The sequence below is a fragment of the Lolium perenne genome, chromosome 1 (assembly GCF_019359855.2).
Source record: "Lolium perenne isolate Kyuss_39 chromosome 1, Kyuss_2.0, whole genome shotgun sequence".
NCBI classification, from domain to species: domain Eukaryota; kingdom Viridiplantae; phylum Streptophyta; class Magnoliopsida; order Poales; family Poaceae; genus Lolium; species Lolium perenne.
In genome coordinates this window covers 28,658,426-28,671,151 of record NC_067244.2, presented here as the reverse complement: position 1 = coordinate 28,671,151, position 12,726 = coordinate 28,658,426, and the positions used below count along the sequence as shown (strand labels likewise).

At 49.0% G+C, this 12,726-nt stretch overlaps 1 long non-coding RNA gene across 5 annotated transcripts; it reads right to left on the bottom strand.

Moving 5' to 3' along the window:
* Positions 1–3,134: 3,134 nt before the first annotated feature.
* Positions 3,135–8,654, bottom strand: LOC127344937 (uncharacterized). 5 transcript variants are annotated; one of them, XR_011752600.1, is made up of 6 exons: positions 7,949–8,653; positions 7,268–7,314; positions 6,806–7,186; positions 6,111–6,216; positions 5,980–6,016; positions 3,135–3,471 (listed from the first exon to the last, which is right to left on the bottom strand). It is a non-coding gene; the product is annotated as an uncharacterized lncRNA (long non-coding RNA). The 5 variants fall into 5 exon arrangements; XR_007878347.2 differs by having other exon boundaries at positions 6,806–6,920; positions 7,082–7,186; positions 7,268–8,652; XR_007878321.1 differs by having other exon boundaries at positions 6,111–6,674; positions 7,268–8,654.
* Between the last annotated feature and the right edge of the window lie 4,072 nt (positions 8,655–12,726).

The window sequence follows — 12,726 nt, the reverse complement described above, 5'->3', positions numbered from 1 at the left end:
TGTGCACATATGCTAGGGACATATGCATGTTTTTAAGCGGTTCCGACGCTCCGGTGATCTGTATCTTCGGAAACCCTAGGGCGGGGACCCCGCAGATCTACCCCTATAGCTTTCTCCGTGTGACGGTGTAACAATGGATTTTTTATTTTCTTTGGTTTGTTTAGGACATATGTACATGGGAAACCATAGGTTGGGCTTACTTTACCATAAAATAGGCTCCTTTTTAGCCGTACCAGGAATTTGCACATACAGATCCTGGATTTTCACCAAGTGCTGACCCATGTCTGCGAAAATCGTCAACGCCGGGTACATGCAAGGTTAGCCAAACCCTACATCACACTTGTGCACATATGCTAGGGACATATGCAAGTTTTTAAGCGGTTCCGACGGTCCGGTGATCTGTATCTTCGGAAACCCTAGGGTGTGGACCCCGCAGATCTACCCCTATAGCTTTCTCCGTGTGACGGTGTAACAATGGATTTTTCTATTTGCTTTGGTTTATTTAGGACATATGTACATGGGAAACCATAGGTTGGGCTTACTTTACCATAAAATAGGCTCCGTTTTAGCCGTACCAGGAGTTTGCACATACAGATCCTGGATTTTCACCAAGTGCTGGCCCATGTCTGCGAAAATCATCAACGCCGGGTACATGCAAGGTTATCCAAACCCTACATCACACTTGTGCACATATGCTAGGGACATATGCAAGTTTTTAAGCGGTTCCGATGCTCCGGTGATCTGTATCTTCGGAAACCCTATGGCGGGGACCCCGCAGATCTACTCCTATAGCTTTCTCCGTGTGACGGTGTAACAATTGATCTTTTTTATTTTCTTTCGTTTGTTTAGTTCATATGTACATGGGAAACCATAGGTTGGGCTTACTTTACCATAAAATAGGCTCCGTTTTAGCCGTACCAGGAGTTTGCACATACAGATCCTGAATTTTCACCAAGTGCTGGCTCATGTCTGCGAAAATCATCAACGCCGGGTACATGCAAGGTTAGCCAAACCCTACATCACACTTGTGCACATATGCTAGGGACATATGCAAGTTTTTAAGCGGTTCCGACGCGCCGGTGATCTGTATCTTCGGAACCCTAGGGCGGGGACCCCGCAGATCTACCCCTATAGCTTTCTCCGTGTGCGGTGTAACAATGGATTTTTTTTATTTGCTTTGGTTTGTTTAGGACATATGTACATGGGAAACCATAGGTTGGGCTTAATTTACCATAAAATAGGCTCCGTTTTAGCCGTACCAGGAGTTTGCACATACAGATCCTGGATTTTATCCCTACAGTCTATAATCTGCATGAGTTTTGGGACCATTTCCACCCTCCGATGCTCGATTTCTGACGACACACAATATTGATACACTTAAGAACTTGAGACCCACACACGATACAATTAAAGCACTTAAAAAACTAGACCCAAGCACGAACCGAAACACTTAAAGAACTACACCCACACACAGGAACCAAAACACTTAAAGAACTACACCCACACAGGAACCAAAACACTTAAAGAACTAGACCCACACACAAACCAAAACATTTAAAGAACTACACTCACACACGAACAAAGAACTTAACACTGGGTCGATGCATGACCCGCTAGACACACGGACTCGACACACACACATATTAATCAGAGAAGTCGAAATCTTCGTCCTCGCTGGGGGTGTCCTCTGAAGCGGTAGTTGTGAGGTTCCACGACCACCGTTCATCATCCCCCCCCATGTCGACGCCTCTCCTTTGGCATACTTTGCTTCAACCGCAGCCTTCCTCTGCCGCTTTCCCGCCCTCCTCTCTCTCCTGTACGTCTGCTTGCTCTTCCAGAATGCGCGCTCTACCTCGACGTCTCCGGGATGGTCTCTGCGCCACTGTGCCATGAACTGCTCATCCGCCTCGGTGGTATCAATCCGCCGCTGGCCAGACCTGTACCGCCGCGCTTCACTCTGTGAGCGAAGTAGCGGCTCAGTAGAGAGACTCTGGGCTTCCGCCAGAGACCTGACCTCCGGGAAGTTCAATTCGTGGCGCGGCCGGCCAAACCTCCAAGCCGCAATGTCGTATGCGCGGGCAGCAGCCTCCTTCGTGTAGAAGGTGCCGAACCACACACGCACACCACCGGCGGTGATTTCAGACGCGAAATGGCCCGCAGCCCGCTGGCGAACGCCGATGAAGCCCATGTTGCTACGGCGACGAGGAGCCATCTCGACGGCAGCTGAGCTCAGAGGATTCTGTGGTGTTTTTGGATGAGAGAGTTGATGAGGAGAGAAATGTTGCTGGTGATGTTAGTGGAGAAGACAAGGATATATATAGGACGACGACGGCTGAAACGGCGGGAATACTTGGCGGGAGAAAATGGGCGCGAGAAGAATGGCGGGAGGGAAGGAGCGGGGAAAAATGGCGGGAATGTTGGAGAAAAAATTGGCGGGAAGCTGTGCCGACGGCCTGGCCGTCGGCCTACATAGGAAATGGGCGCGAGAAGAATGGCGGGAAAAAGGGCGGGAAGAGGAAAAATTGGCGGGGAAGCTGTGCCGACGGCCTGGCCGTCGGCCCACTTAGAGGGAACCTGTGCCGACGGCCTGGCTGTCGGCACAGTCTCACGCCATTTGCCACCTGTTGACGCCGTTGTCGGTGGCTGTCGGTGGCCCCACCATCTATCCATGTGCCGACGGCTAGGTTACATGCCGTCGACATAGACGGTGTTTGTGCCGACGGCTGAACTGTGCCGACGGCGGCCTTCGGCTCTGGGGGTTCTGTGCCGACGGCCGAGCTGTGCTGACGGCCACTTTACTGGGCTGACGGCGAGTGAGGCTGTGCCGACGGCGGCCGTCGGCACAGATTCTGGCCGTCGGCACAGATTCTGGCCGTCGGCACGTCGGCGGGTTCCGTAGTGAGGAGTTCGGTCTAATGTGGGGTGCTCTTAGCAACCTCACCTTGGCGGAGCTAGGCATGCATCATCACGGCCATAGTTTAAGAAACATACGACGATTCGGTTTTGTTGTTGAAGGCCGGCTACTAGGGCCGTCACATAACAGATCGTGCATGAACGGCTAAGATTAAAACATACTGATTTGATTCACTTAAGTGGTACCACAGAAAATGGGATGTGTTAGATCTTGGCTGAGATTGGTTTGCTACATTAGGAATTACTAGTTAAATACCCGTGCGTTGCAACGGAAAATATATTTTATTACTGTTGTATTGCCACTACCCAAACTTTAATAAATGGGTTAATACAACCGTCTTTCAATAAGATACAACAAGCATAAGCGGGCAAGTCTTGTTTACGGTGTACCTTGGTCTATCACTACCTTCTACCTCTTAGTTCGCCTCTCTAGTCTACACCGGTTCGTTGGCTGCGCTCTCGCATCATCAAATTGTAAAATGAAGTAATTCATCATCACCATAAAATCCTTTGTCCAAACCAAGTTGCGATAGGCTAGATATGAAATCCACCAGAAATCTACGGAAACCAAAATAGAAAAAAGAAAAGAGTAAACAAAATATGACAAAATGGAAAATTCAAACAGCATAACTTTTCAACTGTTGAGGATGCCATTAAAAATATGCCAATATAAATGCTTAAGAAATGTAAGTTTTAGAATATTGTTGATGATACAAATTCCATAGAAAGTAATATGTTTGACTGTTCATCATTCTTGGTGCAGTCTGTCTACGCAGCAATGCACGTTACCATATTTATGCAATCAAACAATTATAAAAGTGAGCAATGTAGGGAAGTAAACTATCTTCCTTCACGATCCATAGAACCATTGAGAAGAGGGATCTTCGGAAGAATCACCAGATGGAGATCTAAGAGCATCTCCAGTCGCGTCCCCCAAAGCGTCCCTCAAAGGGATTTGGGGCGCGCCGGACAAAAAAAAGCGTTCCAGCCGCGTCCCCCAAAGCCCATTTTTGTCCGGCGCGGCCCGATACGGTGTCCGGCGCCCCGAGCCCGTCCCCGTCCCACAGGGGACGCTCCGGGGACGCCGGACACAACGAAAAGCGAGGCGGGCTCCCACATGTCGGCGACTATTTGCATAAACCGTTGGTTCGCGCCTCTTTTCTCGTCGCTCCTTCCTTCCCGCGCCTCCCACCCCACCGCCGCCGCTGGATTTCCCGGCCGTTTGGGCGTCTGATCTGTGCTGCGAGTCAGCACCGTTGTCGCGGCTGGGGCTCCCGCCGGTCGTGCCGCCGCCGGCGCGTCGCCAGCGCCTCCCAGAACGCGCCGTCAAATCCGCCCCACCTCCACGCACAGAACGTGCTCGACGACTTGCCAGGTAGGCGCGATTGGTCGCTGTTTGTTGCGTCCTCTGCCTCGGCGCAATTTTAACCATTGATTTTGCTTTAGCCATGGACAGCGACGATGAGATGGTTGCCCTGCTGCTGGAGGACGAGCAAGCGTTCGACGACGACCTGCGGGAGCATTTGCTGATCATCGCGTCCCTCCAGGACATGCTTGACGCTAAGGCGGAGAAGAGGAAGAGGCCGCGCCGCGGAGGATCAAGGCCGGGAAGAAGGAAGTCGAAGCCCCGGCAGAGGATGGAGGGGCATGCCATGCTGCAGAACGACTACTTCGCTGACGGGGCAACACATGCCGACAATTTTCGGCGCCGGTACAGGATGAGCAAGGGCCTGTTCATGAATATCCTCCACGGCGTTCGAGAGTTCGACCCCTACTTCAAGCTCAAGGTCGACGCTGTAGGCGTTCTCGGGTTCTCATCCATTCAGAAGTGCACCGCCGCCATGAGGATGCTTGCATACGGAGCACCTGCCGATACACAGGACGACTACCTTCGCATGAGTGAGTCTACTGCCATTGAGTGCATGTACAAGTTTTGCCGAGCTGTGGTGGGAAAGTTTGGCAAATACTACTTGAGAGGGCCAACTGAGGAAGAGACTGCAAGGATCATGGCACAAAATGCTGCCAGAGGATTTCCTGGAATGCTTGGAAGCATCGATTGCATGCACTGGGCATGGAAGAACTGCCCGTTTGCTTGGCAAGGTATATACAAAGGGCGTCATGGATATTGCAGTGTGGTGCTTGAAGCTGTGGCAGATTATGACCTGTGGATTTGGCATTCTTTCTTTGGCATGGCGGGATCACACAATGACATCAACGTGTTGCAGCGGTCTCCAGTGTTCAGCAGACTAGTGGAAGGGCATGCTCCACCATGCAACTATGAGATCAATGGCCACCAATATACCAAAGGCTATTATCTAGCCGATGGTATATATCCAAAATGGGCCACTTTTGTCAAAACAATCTCGAATCCATCAGGTCTGAAGAATTCTCACTTTGCTACACGACAGGAGGCTTGCAGGAAGGATGTCGAGCGGGCATTTGGTGTGCTTCAAGCACAATTTGCCATTGTCCGGTACCCTGCTCTAAGCTGGTCTCACGACCAAATGTGGGAGGTGATGCAGGCTTGTGTGATCATGCACAACATGATCATCGAGGATGACCGCAAGAATCATGTTAGGTCACATGTTGGTCCCTATGAGTGTCAAGGCCCTCTCGCGGAGGTTGATCATGAGTTGCCTGCAGATTTTGCTGATTTTCTCGCCATGCACGCAGAGATCCGTGACAGCAATGTGCATGAGCAACTTCAAGCTGATCTCGTTGAGCATTTGTGGAGGATCAAAGGAAATACCGTGGCACCTTGATGTATCATCTAGCCCTTTTTATTATATTTGATTACTTGTTTTATTGTTTGTTGTAATTTAATTTGAAAACAATCCTCGAAAACATTTTTTTTCATATGCTACATTTGATATAAATGGTTTATGTGCTAAAAAATTTATTTTAAATGTTTGGGGGCGGCGTTTGGGGGACGCGGCTGGGGAGCGACGTCCCCCAAACGCGGCACGAACAAAACACGTCCCCCAAACGCTCAATCCGGCGCGGTTTGGGGGACGGTTTGGGGGACGCGGCTGGAGATGCTCTAATAAAGAGGGATGAATTACTTACCGTACTCCAACAGTAACTCAGCCACCACCTTTGCAACCTGGGATATAAAAGCAGATAACCTTTGTATCAAATACCGGGACAATTATCAATCTTTATTAAGTTAGAAACATCTCATATTCAGTCAAGAAAACCTTATTAAAATGTCTGTATTGACTATTCCCAATGCATAATTACAACATAAATCTTTAAGGCAAACCTCCTGCTCCTTGCCCTGCTCCAGTGCAAAAATAAAGCTGCCTGCATACGATGTTGTAGTGCTAGTGAGCAATCTTAACCCCACAAATTTTACAACCTCAATGAATCATTTTTTGAATCTTGCAGCATCATGATTGCGTTCCCATCGCCATATATGTGGTCATCAAATATAATTAGCCTAACAAGTGATATAAAAAGAATCTAACTACCTAGCTGCATATGTATACCTAGCAGAAAACAAATGTTTTACTGAAGTTGGTTAGATTCTTTTACACAGAACAATAATCCATTTGACAACATTGCATTGTTCAGTGTAATTTACACACAAATAAGAAGATTCTCTACTGAAAATTGTGGTGGACAATTCCAATTAATGACTTTGCCGATCGTAATTGGCACCCGTGGGTTAAAAGCACATAGATACTCCCCATGCAGTAGGCTTATGATGTCTTAAGGGGCCAATATTAGCAAACTACAAACCATAACAGTGAGAGCTCGCCCTGGAAATTCAGAAATAAACGAATCAAAATGGCTAGAACTCTCGTGGAAAATTCAGCAACCCACAAATCAGAATGACAAGGGCTCACTTCATCAATTCAGCAAACTAAAAATAAAAAAGGTGAGAGCTCACGTTGCTAACAGTACAAGTGTTTCCTTCTTTAGCTTCTCTGTGTACTCATCATCCTCTGCATCATAATCATCCTACAAGTGTTCCAACCATCTCTCAAAATTGCTAGTACAAACATCTAACAGACAGCACAAACATGCAGATCATTAGCAATTGGACAACCTAATTTATATTGCCAATTAATTTATAATTCCATAAATAGGGGTTGAAGGATCATCCGAAACTATGATGGATAATGAACACGTCATTTATTCATTCCACATAGGTGCAAGACGTAACCTGAACTTTGCCTTGGTTAGTCCCTACAGCTAGGTGAGTGCCAAGCTGCGCCTAACACACTGAACAAACAATGTCCTCCACTCCCAAATCGCAGAGCTTGGTAATCTGCGCACTCAAAATCTTGTTTAGAATCTCTCTTTCAAGTTTCAGAAAAGAAATCTTGCAAGAATTACATTGGCTGCTCACCTTGCTGATGCATGAATTCCAGAAGTAGATGGTATTCGTCAATCCAACTGCGAGATCATTATGTGAAGACCAATCGACAATGTTAAAGTAGAAATAGTTCTGCGATGCTTGCGTATCCAGCATAGAATATTTTGAATTCTTAATACTACAGACCAAACATACTTGGACAGGAGTTATACTTCAGATCCGATCAAGAAATATACCATTAAGTGAATGCTGAAATGGATAAGAATGAGAAGTAAACAGAACCTCACCAAGTCGCCAACTATATAATATGTCATTTCATTTTGTCAAGCCGTAACACATAATTGGTCGTATCCATATAAGAAATGAGTAAGGAACACTTAGCTACAACAAAAACCATATCATATCAACCCCAAAAATTAAAGGAGGAGGATCGCTCACACGATGACAATCGATCAAATCAGCCACATGAACAAATAGGGCAAAAGATGAAAAGGAAAAGGCTAAAGGTCTACCTAGAATACCAAACAATGAGGAACACGAAACATATAATGTTATGTTAGGACACTAAACAAACAATTTAAGTGCAAGTTCGTTCATGCTTTGCCCTACATACCAAAATGGAGCAGTAGAAGAGATATCAAAGAACTGAAACGATATGAGCAGACACAGACAAGCCTGAGGCAAGTGCTGAACTGCAGCAAGCAATCACCTCACCTAGGCTGGGCCGGCTTACTTCACCTCTGCTTCGCGATGCTGGGCTGCTTCTGCTCGATGCTCACCAATCTGCCAATCCCAGAGCGTTGCGCCGGCTAGTGCCTCGGCATCCTGGCACGCTCCTCGCTGACGTACGCCACGACCTCCACCTCATCCTATGCTGTGGGCTCGTCCTCCTCGGCAATCTTTTCGAGGAAGCTGTTGAGCGCTCCCCTGATGCGCTCCACCTCCTGCATCTCGGTGAGGAGGCTGTTGATGGCGATGAAGTAATCTCCGCGAGGAGGCCTATCGACGGCGAAGAAGGGGATGGGCCGAATCACGATCCCTTCTTCTCCCTCTGCCTAGACTCCTCGACGATCCGCTGGTGGAGCGCCGATGTCGGCGCCGCCCACTCTACCATCATTCCCCTTGATCTTGGGTTGTGTGGCGACGGCCACGTCGCCGACGTTGTGGCTCCTGGCTGGCCTGCCGCCTTTCATCGAGGAAGGCGAGGATCTCGATCCCAGCGTATCGGCAGCAAGAATCGAGTGTGGGAGGCTTGGAAGTGGCGAATTCAGTGGAGGATCCAGGCAGCTCTGGATTTTGACGATTGAGATGGGAAGATGAGGAGGAACGGAAACAGGGGAGTCGTGCGGTGCGGTTATGCCTGGAGCCCTCGCGGGTGGTGCTGCGAACATGCTTTTTTTGCGCGACGGTTTTCTCTACCGCGTTGTGCCGACTTTTTCTTGCGGATGACCGCGGCCATACACGACGTACCAACCAACCATCTCACCACCTCTAGCCATTTAATATAGTAGAGATTTTGTTTTTTGAAGATCAGAGTATGCAATGTGGTTCACATGTAAAATGTCTACATCCTTCATATATGTTTGAATCAAGTTCGCAGAACTGCAAATGGTACTCGAATCAATTGCAATTCAAGTGACCACCGAGAGAGCCTGGACCTCTCCTCCTTTCCCCATCTACAGTAGAAAGGAGGCGATTTCTGAACCCCCCCGTTGCTCCACCTCGCCGCCGTCGATTCGCCCGATTCTTCGTCCTCCGGCGGCCGCTCCGGCGGCGGGAGGACGAAGAATCGACGGATCAAGGCGTGTACATAGTGTAGGAAGCAGTAGGGTGCTAGCCGGCGGCGCTGAGGGTGAGGCGGCGTGGCCGGAGTGGCTTTTGTGGGCGGCGTTCCTCTCCTCTGCTGTTGGGGCTCCGGTGGAGTTCCGCGGCGGATCTGCCGCTCCTCTTGCGATCGCCGCTCTCCGGGGCTGCGGTGCGCGTCTCCCTCAAGCCGGCGTCCGAGAGATGGTGGAGCTGGCCTTCGAAGATCCAGGTGGTGGTGCTGCGGTTGACCAAGCCGGCGTCGTCGTGCGGGGTGCAGGATGGAGGCGCTCATGTGCCGAGGGGCGTCGACTTCCCGGCCGCTCGGGAGATCCTTCCAGTCCAGGCAATGCGTGGAGGAGTGGCGGCGGGATTCGCCGGCGTAACGTGCTGTGCGTCGAGGACGAAGCTGGGGTGCTGAAGGTTTTCGTTGTATTTTTCTTTGTTTCAGCCCTTTTCTGTATGAATCTTGGTTAATGCAATATGATCCACCTTCGCAAAAAAAAAAACAATTGCAATTCAAAGAAAGTAAATGATGATATGCCCATGATATGCATTCTACTAGCATGAAAAAAGTGTAAATTTAGGATGCTACAATCTGCTGCTGTGCTTTAATAGAAATATGACTTACCATCTTATTTGTTGAACCTCGTAACAATATTTTATCTGGTGTCTAGGTGTATTATATCAATACAGAGGTCATAAAATTGATAAAAAAAAATTCTAAAAGAAAAGGACAAAAATATCAATATTTGATAAAGCTATCAAAGCTTCCGACCTACCTGAGGACTAAGCTCAGAACCAACGGATACTTAGCTATTGACCCACTCGAGGACCAATGACTTCATATCTCCGCCTATATCCCAGGTCTTTTATATTGAGCAGGCTGACCTATGAAAAAATGTACATCATAATCATATACGCCTCTGTCTTAGAATTACCAATCGACTACCAGAGCTAGAGCATGAACGTTGTCGAACATACTCCTTTGCCATATTTTATGCCTTGTTTGTTATATTTTTTTAGCACAAAAAATATGGGAATAGGAGACACCTGGAATTACCAATCGACTACCAGAGCTAGAGCATGCATGTTGCCGAACTCTGCATGACACCTATAGGAAAGCCACAGCCGTAGTCGTTCTGCATCTCGGGGCGAAACTTCTCCGGCAAGTGTCTTGTCTTCACGCGTTGTTACTGCTGATGAGAGAAATCCTGCCTCCCAAGCTGGTGCCTCGCTTGCCCGACGACAGTGGTGATGGCTCCTCCTTCACCCTGATCAGGTGAGTGTAGCTGTCTAGACTCGCACACCCGCAGCTGGCACTCTGGTTTGCTGCAGTTGACTTGATCGTGGAATGCCGTTATGCTGCTCTTTTGTCTCGTCTCCAACTGGGTGTTCCCCGTGATGATCCTGATAGGTTTGAAGCAGCATCCATGGCACCGTGGTGAACATCGCGACGAAGGGACGCCACCTGACTGGCTCACCAAGTCAATTGCTTACGGTCAAGGAGAAGACCATAACCGGAAAAGCCATCACCAACCGTAACTACCAACCTGCCATGCATATCTTTAGAAAGGTTTTAGCAGAAATTCAGAATAGACTCTTGTTGTTCGAACTTTAAAGTAATTAAAGTAATAGCTGTTAAACAACGTGTTACACAAGTTGTATAGGACTTAGAGTCTGTATCCAATACCTCATGTAATCCTCCTATATATACATATGAAATAAACCAAACTCGGTTATCCGAGTAGATCGAAATCTACCTGATCTTACATGGTATCAGGCCGGCCTCTTCTGCCGACACGCTGATCGCCAAACCCTAGCTTCCCTCGACGCCGTCTCGTCGCCGTCGTCTTCGGTCGCGGCCATGGCGTCTTCCTCAAGCACGGCGCCGACCACCCTCGGGAACCCGCCCTCTGACAAACTCACCCGCGCCAATTTCCCGGGGTGGCGCGCTCAGGTCCTTCCGGCTATCCGTGGCGCCTGCCTTCTCGGCTATCTTACGGGTACTGCTGCCGCCGCCCCGGAAGAGATCGAGGTCACGGCGGACAAGGATTCCGTCGACAAGGCTCCCAAGCTAGAGCCAAACCCTGCGTACGACACCTGGATCGCCCAGGATCAGATCGTCCTCAGCTACCTCCTCCAGTCGCTCTCCCACGAGGTTCTTCCCCACGTGCACCGGATTGAGCATGCCGCCGGCGTCTGGAAAGCTCTTGAAGAGATGTTCGCCTCGCAGAGTGAAGCCAAGATCACGAATCTTCGGACTTCCCTGGCAAACACAAAGAAACTCAACATGCCCACCTCGACATACCTGACCAAGATGCAGGGCTTCGTCGATGAACTGGCTATGGCCGGTTGCCCCGTCTCGACCAGGGAACACGTTTCCTTCGTCCTTGCGGGCCTTGGTGGCTCTTACAACTCCTTGGTGGCCGCCCTTGGTGTTCTCACTACGCCGATCTCGCTGGCTCACCTCTACTCTCAGATCGATGCTTATGACCAGCGCCAAGAGATGCTACGCGGGTCCTCTGATGCAGACTTCGAGACTTCTGCCAATGCCGCCCAGCGCCAACGTCGCCGCCGCTCAAATCAAGGCCAAGATCGCGGTGACCGTGGTGACCGTGGTGACCGTGGTGACCACCGTGACGCTCGGCGCTCTGATCGTCGTGATGATCGTTCTCCCTCCTATGGCCGTGGTGGTGGTCGCGCACCGCCTGGTGGTGGCCGGGGTCGTGGCCGTGGGCGCCGTCGCACGACTCCGTGGGTGGATGCCACTTGCCAGATCTGCAACCGCGAGGGACACAAGGCCAAGGACTGCTGGTATCGTTGGCAAGATGAAGATGATGGCTCCGATGATGATAAGGAAGCACATATTGCCTCCTATGGAGTCGACACAAATTGGTACTCCGATACTGGTGCCACCAACCATATCACAAGTGAGCTGAACAATCTGACGGTTCGTGATCAATACAAGGGACACGACAGGGTCAACACCGCCAGTGGGCAAGGTATGCAAATTTCACATGTTGGTCATTCAATAGTACGCACTCCCAATCAGAGTTTTCGTCTTTGTGATATCCTTCATGTTCCTAATGCCTCCAAAAATCTCCTCTCTGTTCATCGTTTTACATATGATAATAAGGTCTTCATAGAGTTTCACCCCTTCTTTTTCTTGATTAAGGATCAGGTTACAAGGGAAATTCTTCATAAAGGGAGGTGTGTTGGAGGCCTTTACCCATTCATATCTTCACTACTGTCACCGTCATCATCCAAGCATGTGTTCCTTGCCTCCAAGCCGTCCAATAATAAGTGGCATAGTCGCCTAGGTCATCCCTCCTTTACTACTGTTAGGTTCATTATTAGAAAGAATAAGCTCCCTTTTGTCAGGGATTCTCACATTGAGTCGATTTGTGACTCATGTCAGAAAGCAAAGAGTCATCAGTTACCTTATCCAGTGTCCACTAGTGTGTCTTCTGCACCCCTACAATTAGTTTTCTCTGATGTATGGGGCCCTGCTCCCACCTCTGTTGGTAGTCATGAATATTATATTAGTTTTATTGATGATTACAGCAAGTTCACTTGGATCTATTTACTCAAACGCAAATCTGATGCCCTTGCTGCTTTTGTCAACTTTCAGAAACTAGTTGAAAGGAAACTTGACCGAAAAATCCTAACAGTTCAGTCTGACTGGG